Source organism: Gavialis gangeticus, unplaced genomic scaffold (assembly GCF_001723915.1).
Source record: "Gavialis gangeticus isolate Ggan-Ray unplaced genomic scaffold, GavGan_comp1, whole genome shotgun sequence".
In the NCBI taxonomy this organism is placed as follows: Eukaryota; Metazoa; Chordata; order Crocodylia; family Gavialidae; genus Gavialis; species Gavialis gangeticus.
In genome coordinates this window covers 61,777,021-61,787,510 of record NW_017729033.1, presented here as the reverse complement: position 1 = coordinate 61,787,510, position 10,490 = coordinate 61,777,021, and the positions used below count along the sequence as shown (strand labels likewise).

Sequence of the window (10,490 nt, the reverse complement as noted above, 5' to 3'; positions counted from 1 at the left end):
GGATGTGGCTGTGCTCTACACCCAAAGAGTCCCACTATGAGCTTTTCTACCTGCATTTACAAACTTTTAGCCATAGGGGAATGGAGGAAAACCTAATGTAGGTAAGAGCATCCACTCCCACTGCAGTCACTTATCTGTCTGGCCCCGTATGCCCAATTTCACCTGATCATGGCAGCACTGATGCTGGGACTGTGGGACCCTTGAAAGAGTTTCATGATACAGTGTTTGAGAACCACTAGCGTAAACATATTGTCAAAGGTTGGCTGAGACTGCAGGGGTAGCAGTTGTGTAAAATGTCTTTTTACTTGTAAATTGAGAATATTTAATGGGGAGCTTCCTAAAAGACAAGAAACCCAGAGCTGGGCAGTGTCATATTTACTGTCACTTCAGAGTAAAACCACATTTTATGTTTGCTGTACAGCATTGCTTACTTCTTTCTTGGAAAATCAGATTGTTTAGAGTGTACATTTTTATAGTCAAAATCAATATTACTGATAACATAAACCAGTGTAACTTCATTGATATATACAGAGTTGTGTTTACTTCTTCCATGCTCTGAGTTGGCAATGAAATGTTCACAAGGCTTTTAAAAATGAAAAGCGTGGTTAAAGTTTCCTTCTTCCATGTTTTATCCTTTAAAACTATTTTTCCAAACAGTCTTTGTATGTTTAGATATTACCTGAAATTAAATAAAATAACAAAACCCCTGCGTATTCAGCTTTCCAAAAAAGGTTACTTCCATTGCATTAGACTGGAGTTAATTTTGGAAACTTTCAGGATAAAAATATATCTGCAGTATTGTAGATTCGTTAAAGGGGGAGTGGAAAGACCTTTACAACAGCCCAAAGTGTACTCAATACAAAAAAATGGTTAAAAACAGTGATAACAGGGAGGAAAAAAAAGACACACCCCTGCCTGGTTCATGCAAAAACACCCACTCATTCACAGCTGTATCCAATGAGCACAGTGGTGCATAGTGAGTGAAGAGAGAATGAGGGCGGCCTGCTGAGGAGTGTGGGAGCTGACATGATTTGGTTCAAGTTGATACAAAATGAATGAGCTGCCATTCTCGGGGGTATTCAGCACAGGTCGTTGAAGTACAAGTACATAGCTGAATCAAAAGCACTTTGCATCATCTGATGTCTATATACATGCTAAAGGAGAACAGGACTGGGCAGTGTGTTGAGTTGGGTGGTTATATCTGACGTGATTGGAATTAAATTCCTGTTTGCTGCAATAAAAAGGTAAGAAACTTAAAAAACAAAAAAACCATCAGCCTCGTCCCCACATGCATGCACACCACAACCTAAACACAATAGTAGCCTTTTTTTTCACTGTATTTTGCAGAGCTGAGGTCCATTAGTTTAAAGATCTTGTGTGGGTGCCTGCAAGGCAAATTACAGCTTCTAGTGTGACAAAGGCAAGTCAGAATTCTGTTCTCAAGAGCTGACACTTAGCAACCTTCAGAAAGGCTTTGTAGCAGAAATGTTGGAAGGTATGTTAAGTTGTAAGTATGTGTTGCATTCCTTCCTCTCCTGCTTCAAATGTTGCTTTTTTGAGTGGTAAACTGATAAGCAGTAGTTTAGACCTTGAGGTATTTGATAGATTGTTTGTGAGTGTTTATTTCAGAATTACCTATTCCTATCCTAGTTTTAGTTTATTGTATTTACTTATATAAATCTGTAGGTTATTTTATACAGCTCAAGCATAATTCAGTTTTACTTGTGCTGCTGTGTTAATGGGCAAAAGGATGCAATAACTGTAAATTGCAGAAAGCTTATTTACTGAAGATAACATAAATCTCTCTGTTTCTGCATATTTATAGTGCATATGTAATTGTTTTGGTAATCCTTACCATTATCCTATTTTTCAGTATGTCTTTGACAACCAGGGATTTTTTTACTTCTAATTCATGAATCTCTCTGATTTTGAATTGTGTACAGCTCCAAAAAAGATAAACATTTTGCAAAGATGAAAGAAGAGTAACCCCATCAACGTCTTAATAGACACTAATGTGTAGTATAAGTGTGACTGTTAATGGCTGTTTTGACAGAAGAAGAAACTTCATGGTTTAAATGTTATGAGTTCTTTGTGAGGAATCTCTGCTTGCTTAATCCTATCTGTATTGGTGAAGAATTTGTAACAGAGCAAATTTCATTGATTTGTTAATTGATGTATAGGTGTGAATCCTCATTATAATGTTAGGTGGGGAGAAGGGGAGGAAGAGGCAAACACATTAATCTTTTTCTTTTAATCAGCGGCTTCACTGTTCATCTGTGTCTGTAATGTGTTGTGGAATCTCTTTGCTTTCCCTATTGTCTCCATGATTTTTTCTTTTCTTAGTGTTAAGAATAATAAGGATTGCTGAGTTTTGGTCTCACAGTAAAGCATACAAAGAGGTTAATCTCTTAAACTATAGTTTTAATTATGTTTTAGCTGTTGCTTCTTGGTTGACATCATTTTAATAACTTTGATGAGGTGTAGGGGGAGATGTTTGTTGTTAGTTATCCCCGGAGCCTCTCTTAGGCAGAAAGCTCATTTGAAAATTGTTTATTTAGAAAGCAGAGTGTAATTTTATTTCTGTAACTTTAACTTTTCTAATAGTAAAACTGGTTTAAAGTATGTGAATGATACAAATTAGTTTTCATCACAGCAGTCGCACAGAATAAAGAACTGTTACATTATAACTAAACATAATCATCTCTAAAAAATGTGTAAAATATTACGAGAAAGCATTATTAATGAGGAACAAATTGAAATTGTGTAAATTAATGCTTTGACCACTAAATGATGTGTTTACTGACTTGACGCTAAGAATTTTTAGCATTCTTACAGTTTGCTGTGTAAACATTTAGCAAGGTTTCTTACTCAACCATTGAAGCTATTATGCTTTAAGACCATAAAAAACTATGCATCATAACGACCAAAATTCTGATTTTATTGTTACCAGTCCCATTCTGAAGTAAGTGCACTAATTTAAGGCCTTACTTGTGCTTAACCTGGATTTACTACATCATCGTCATGGAATTTGCTGTGTTGCACTTTAAGAGGCTGCTTGAGGAAACCCTTATTTTTGGTTGAAACTGATCCATGTTAGACATTCAACAAACATTTAATCTAAATTAGAATATATCCACAAGATTTATTTAGTTTAGTTTCTCTTTTTTGGAAGGTAATTAACAGTTTAATTTATTAGAAGTTGGTCTGAAGAGAAACCAGCTCAAAGTTAAGGTTTTGGTTGCTTTGTGTGATATGGAGGTCTACATAAATTCTAAAATAGCTGCACTACAAATCAGGTATCTTTATGGTTGAACCTGATAATCTTTCAGTCAAAACTCAGCCATCTAAAATAGTGTGCTGCTGAAGTGGAGAAAGGTGATGTGTCATTCCTAGTTTAGTTCTTTTACTGCTGTCAAAACTCATTTATTTCCCCTACCAAGCCAAACTTCCTAAAGTCTTCTCATTTTTAATTGCAGAGTTTCTAAGGAGACCAAAATAGTGCTATTCTACTGCATGTGGAGTGCACATAATTAAGTAACCTCTCGTTAGTCCAGTGAAGTTATCGGAGTTGTCAGACAGCATGCTGATAGGGACTATAAGGACATTGATCACTTCATTTGAGGTCCTGGATTCAATTTCAGCAATTTAATAATTATACTTGAGGGGATCCCTGAAGAGTTGCTGAAGTAATCTTATGCTCTTGTTCTGTTGCCAATAACCTGGGGAACTTTTGGAACAGGGAAACCCAGGAGATGCATCACCAGGTGACTAATGCCATGATGTCCCTTGTCTTAAGCATAGACTTCATTTACCGTTCAGTTTAAAACAAAATTGATTTGATACGTTAAGTGCCAGATGTCTATTATTTATTTTACGTTTAAAAATAGAACTTGAGTAGGTTACAAGATTTCTTTGTAAAATCTTAATTAACAACATGAGACCAGATCAGCCATCAATTTTTCAGTAGAAATTCCCATTGCTAGCAGTGGAAGCTTTTGCTTAAATATTGATGGCACAATCTGGCCCATAGTCAATGGAGGATTTCTACAGCAAGAGCTTTACTTGGTATGAATATGGGTGGAAAGGAGATCCCTGAAATTCAGTTGATATAAAAACAGTATACATCCACTGACCCCAGAAGGAAGAATAAAGTTAAAACCAATGGAAAACATGATTAGAAAATTTCCAATCTTAAAAAAAAAAAAAAAAAAAAAAAAAAAAAAAAAAAAAAAAAAAAAAAGCAGCTTAGTTCTTTAAAAAGCAAGCAAATTTTATTTCTCTATCACCAAATAGATAAGTTAGGGACAATAAATACTCTCTGAGGAAAAGTATTCTGATATATTTAATTGTATTAAAGCTTTTAAATTGAAAGAAAGGGGTTTCCAAGTACTTAGTTTTGAAGGTTAAACTGTTGTTTCTTTTATTTGTCCTGTTGCGTTTTGCTATTAAGAAGTTAAACTATTTTACAGACATGCTTTGCTGCATTGAACACTTATTACAGTTCATAAATGTGGAAAGATATATCCACTGTGCTCTAGTGGCTGGCTTTGGATAATTACATGTGGCCATGAAGTCAGAATATGATCAGGTGTAATAATAGTAAAGTAAAACATAGGCATATTCACTATTTTTAAACAAATACACCTGCAATTTTTTATTAGAGAATTGAATCTGAAATATTTTAAAGCAGAGTAATTTATTTTTGCCTGTACTTTTCAGATAACGAGGTATCCAGAATTATAGACAATATTCCACATCAGGTCACAGGTAGCATGTAGAAAAGGGACTGTTAGTTACTTGCTTTGAGCACTGATGCCTCTTTGTCTGAGGCCCAAATATACCTCATGGTTTTTTGCAATCATGTTGCGTGGCAGATTCATGTCTAATATGCTCTCTCTGTCCTTTTCAGAATGGACTCTCTTTTTTTCCCCAGTCCAATTATTTTTTTGTATTTTTGTGTTTTATGTTATTCCCCTTCAGGCCTCATAGGACCCAGTCACATCCCTATGTCTTGAAGTTGTTCCCAGTCCTGCTGCTACTGTGTTTTGACATGCCTCAGCTCCCAGAGTTTAAAGGCTGAGGAATTAGTTGACAGGCTTTTTACTTAGCAGGGGTTTGGGATGCACTACAGTAGGGCTACTTTTTATTGGCCTTAAAGGTTTCTCTAAGGTTGGGAGAGGGGCCAGTCAACAAAACTTCAGAATGCTACAAGTCTACAGCAATTCAGGATGGGGAGGGGAGACTGATGAAGAGGAGAGAGTATAAACTGTAAACAGTATCGAAACTGATACACGCAGGAAATTATCAAGTGTCATGGCTTTTTAATTGCTGTCTTGTGAGGGCAAAATAAAGTAATTTTCTGATGTTCTCCCAAAGATAATGCAAGCTTCATGGAATCAGAATAAACCAAAGGAACCATGATTCTGTATTCGGGTCATGACAGAGCCTTCTTCTGCTGATTGGCAGGATAGGGAGGGAGGTGGGAGGAGAGCATTCTTTCAGGGTAAGAATCCTCCCCGGATGTCTGTGGTAGCTGCTGCTTTCCAACAGCTGCCAACTGCCACTTGACAGCCTGCTCCCTTCCCAGGCAAGGGAGAAGACGGGCTGGCAAGTAATGGGGTCCCTCTAGTGTCCCCTGACTCGAGAGTGAAGCTCCCTAGCCATGGGACTGGAGGAATATCTGTACAGTCCCAACTCCCAAGCTATCTTTCTACTGGAAGAAACTTCTTCCAGTAGAAATGAATATCAACATGCCTCCTTTTTCATCCGTCCAGGTCATGTAATTGTACATTCAAAATTAGTTGATGCATTTTATGATAGATTTGAAGAGATTTACATTTTCAAAGACTGCTATTATATTTTCAATTTCTTAAAAAGAAAGAAACATCCAATTTGGAATATTGTGAGGGAAGGAAGTCTTAGGCATGTTGTTTAATATATATTAAGGGAATACTTTAACTGTGCTAATAATTTCAGTGTAGTGGAGACCCAGGCGTTTGAGCACAATGTAGATTTGATAAAAACTCTAATATCTGTATGGAACCAAAATGGATTGAAAGCAAAAATAAGCCATTTCATATTTTAACCACTTGAATTCTAGCTTAGTGATATTGATAGCCCTCTCTATGTCCTGATCAGGGACCCTGATTTCCCCGATTAAAACAAATAGCAAATTCTCCAATTAAAAAGTAGAAATTCTCTAATAGCCCCCCCCAAATCCATGATTAAAAGTAAAGGCCTCCCACAACCCCCCCTGCCCCTTGAGAGTGTGCATGGGCGAGCCAGACGAGCCACCCGCAGCACGTCCTCCTCCCTGCTGGGGCCCTGCAGCTGCGCATTGTGGCCCCGGGCCCCAATCCCCATGCACCACCTAGCTGGGCAGCAGACCCAGCCATGCCCAGCTACCTCCCTACTGGGGCCTCAGTCCCCCTCTCCCTGCCCCTCTCCCCCTCCCCACATACCTGCAGGAGCTGCTGTCCAGGCTGCCTGGTGGCCATGTGAATGTACATGGTGCCCCCCTGCCTGACCATCTGAAATCTGCTAGCCTGCAGGAACCTCATTGCAAAACTGCAAAATTCACGGGTTTCTCTGGTAAAATGAAAAATCTGCATTTGCATCTGGTAAAAGGTAAAATCCATGGTTTACTCCATTTTTCCCTGGGAGATGGAAAACCTGGATCCCTGGTCCTGACCCTGCAGTCTCTACACAAACAATACTTCCTTTGACTTGCATATAATCACCTGTAGAATCAGACATGTACAACTCAACCAAGAAGTAGCAGTGAGTATACTACTTTTGAAATCATTCTTCTCTTCTATCACTAATAATGTTCATCACAATCTTGTCTCTTCCTCTTCCATATTCTCCGTCTTTCAGATCCTTTTGACTATGTCTTTCTTTCCTGTAGCTTTCACAAATGTGGTTATAACGTATCTTCGGCCACCCACAGCAGCACTATTATTTCTCCTATCCAATCTCTCATCTCCACTTTCCCTTGGCACAAAATATAATAAATTCCTCCTGTGGAACTCCATAGGGTCAGGATTCCAAAGGATTTTGTTTCTGATGTAGGATGAGGTGCATCAGAGGGGGAGCTGCACTTCTTGGTTAGCTCTCTGAAGTAGCTTTGCAGATGTTAATCAGAAATTAATCTGGAATGAACGGTGCTTGAAAAGGGGGATTCAGCCAATGGTAAGCTAGCTTCTTCCAGTAGAGGTTCTAAATGGGTCTTTCTCTGGATTACAGACTGCTTCTTGCACATCTGCCAGATTGGACAATTACAGTGTTTTTCCTCAGTGGCACCTGAATTCCTGCCGTTTAAGGGATTCATAAATTAGAAGTTCTACATGGTGACTCCTCTTGATTTTGTAGCAGGGAATGCTTTGCCCACTTACATTAAAGCCTACTGGATTTTTTTTTTATAGCATGCAGCTGCTGGACTGGGCAGTATATTCCAAACACCTGATTTAAACATTTACTGCTTTTTGTAAAATCTGTCATTTGAACTGAAAATTTTCATTGTGTGCTTTCTGCTTTGGGGTGAATTGCTTTTAAAAGTTTAAAGAGAATTCATTCACCCATAATTGTGTTTTCTAGCATGATAAGCAGATGCAGCTTGTGTGAGGCTGATTTACAGGTTATAAAACACTTCAGGACCCTTCATCACCTTCAGTGATTAAAATGAGATCTGGGCCTCCTCTGTTTGTTTGTATTCTACCACATTAGTGAATTCTGTGGCAGGGATCTGTGCTAATCTGTTGCTAGCTGGGGAAGGCCAATCTGTTCAGTTTAGTTTTATTTTTATCTCCCTGTCCTGAGCTTCGCTGTACATTTTTCTTTACTCTCCAATGCTTTCTGCTTAAATGACCACTATTATTATTTTACTAAAAGTTTGTAAAACTGTTGTATAAGATTTAATTACAAGGTTTACCTACCAGCAGGTCAAAACATTTTGCATTGTTTCACCTGCATTACAGGTATATAAATATTAAATTGTTGTAGCACTTAACCAGACTCTTTTCAGAGTAAAAAAACATAGTACACAAATGTATGCTTTATATATACATAGTCATTGCCATTGTTTCATCTGATGGTTTCACTTTTCTTTTATTAAGAATAATATTAAGAAAACCTAGCCCATGTTGTTTAAAGGGTATGTTTTTCATACCTAGATTTTCCTTTTTTTTTAAAAATAGTTTTAAAAATAATGTTGACTACTTCTTTAAGATTTTAGTACAGCTAATGCTAAGGAAAGATGTAAGTTTAATAACAAAATGACAAAGCTTGGCATCTAAAAATTAGTATTTAGCTACTTATGCATGCCTGTGCACATTTGAATTGCACATTCATAGCAGGTATGTATGAGCTAAACCCATGCACGAATAACCCAAAACTTGACCTAAAGTGCATATCCATGTCCTTCAACAAACTCCTAAATACGTGTTCTAAATCATCTATGAACAACTGATATATAGGGGTGTGCGAAACAGCACTGTTTAGTTTTGACTTCCGTTTTGCCATTTTGATGAGACTGTTTCATTTCATTTCGTCATAACTGTTTTGCTGATTTGACGTTTCACCCATAGGCTATAATGGGGAATCATGTAAATGCCTATAACTTTGTAATTTCTTGCCTGATTTGGATGAAGCTTGCAGGGATGGTAGCCCCTTCTGAGGGCACGAAGTTCCATGGAGATAGGTGCGGAGGTTTCTGGGAAACTGCACCTAAAACTGTTCAAAGCAAAACTCGTGACACTTGCCAGCAACAGCAGCCTCCTGTCATCCTGCATGCAGATCCAGGGGCCTGCACCCCTGGGAGGGCTGCAGGGCTGTGCCGGACTCCTCTTGGGAGTGCATGACCCCAGATCTGCATGCCAGATGACAGGAGGCTGCTGCTGTCTAGGACTGGTGCTGGGCACTGCCCACGCCCAGTGCCAGGGAGCTTGGTACTGCCGCTGGTCTGAAGCAGCAGTGGCAGCCTCCTGTCATCTGGTGCACAGATTGGGGCCTGCACCCCAGGAGGAATCTGGCACAGCCCCACAGCCCTCCCAGGGGTGCAGGCCCTTGGGTCTGCACATGGGATGATGGCTGGGGCCAGCGGCAGCACCCATCTTCCCAGCACTTGGCACCGGCTGTGATGAAAGGTGAGTCTTCTTTGGGGAGGAGTGAGAGATCAGGATTGCCTTAATGTTTGGAGCCTTCATACAGAGACCTGGACAGCTGGTTAAGCAGATGTAATCTACAGTTAATTGCCTTGTAAACCCTTTGTTTTGCTAAAATTAAAGCCTGTCCTTGTTCTAGTGACATTCTTTACTTCCAGAGGCAATGCACATTGCATAAAATACCTTTGTGTTTATATCAAGGTTAATTTGGTATTATCTTTATTTGGATCAATGGTATGGTTGGATCAATGGAGAGGTGTACGACAGGGTTGTGGGCATATCTCTCCGAACTATACTGTTTGTCCAATAAAAGATATTATAAAATAAACCTTACTTCTCAGGTATTCCCTGGGCCATCACAGCTGCAACAACACTCCTACCTTATTGCAACATTGTGTTTAAATCCATGGTTTTCAAACTTTTTTCATTTTCAGACCTCTCAAAAAATATTGCATGGAGGTGTAGACCTCTTTGAATTGTAAGTGCAGGCATTCACATATTTTGATTGATCAGTCATCTTTCACAGATCCCTTAGACATAGTCTGCAGACCCCACTCCCCTAGGGGTCTGCAGACCAGAGGCTGAAAACCACTGGTTTAAACGAAGAGAAACAACATGTATCCTGCAACTTGAGTTATAAATGCACTCAATTATGGATATTTTCTTGGGTATTTTCCATATAATACAGGCCCTGAGATTCTAAGAAATGGAACTTCCTATGCAGAAGTGTGTACTTTTCCACAAATTCCCTCTGTGTCATCTTTTTTTTATGAAGAGACTCTAGGAAGCAAACCAGCCTGGCATGATTGTATAAATCTATGTCAAACCTTTCCCAATACACCCCCAGTGACCAAGAGTCAGGGTAATGAACAAATCTAAGTAGATTGATTGTGAGGACAAGCTCACGTGGACACTTTTCCCATGTAGCTGAACTTCATTATTATTCCCTGAGGGGAGGTTGCCTGGGCTACAGACTCTCTAATGGTGGGGAAAACAACATGAGAAAGGAGGCTTGAAAAAATTGTCATGCTAGTTTTTAACACGTTAGCAGATCAGGATATATACTAGGCTTCCCCAGAGTCTTTGTATCAGCCTGCAAGCACATGTGAAAACTAGGAAACAGGTGTAGCAAGCTCATTTGGTGCTGGGGGCGTGGCAGGGTATGCCAACCATTGTAGATGGCAGTGGGAGGAAGGGAAGTCTTACCTGCCCAGGCTCTCTGCACACTGAAGGCAGCTGCTAGTGTTGCTGCTTCTGCTCTTGTAGCAGCGTTGTCAGCTCTGGCAATAGCCCTGTGACACAACCTCCCTGAAAATCATGCTTGATGCC

At 39.3% G+C, this 10,490-nt stretch overlaps 1 protein-coding gene across 14 annotated transcripts in view; it reads left to right on the top strand.

The window, feature by feature from the left end:
* The window catches only part of APBB2 (amyloid beta precursor protein binding family B member 2), a 364,788-nt gene that overhangs the window by 329,312 nt on the left and 24,986 nt on the right, over window positions 1-10,490 (top strand). The window contains exons 1-2 of one of the 14 annotated variants that reach the window (XM_019526020.1): window positions 998-1,244; window positions 1,348-1,507. The exons of 12 other annotated variants lie outside the window; for them this stretch is intronic. The gene's annotated coding sequence lies outside the window, so the exon portion shown is untranslated. Of the gene's footprint in view, window positions 1-997; window positions 1,245-1,347; window positions 1,508-10,490 lie in introns of those variants that run through there. One more of the 14 variants, XM_019526021.1, reaches the window with a different exon arrangement.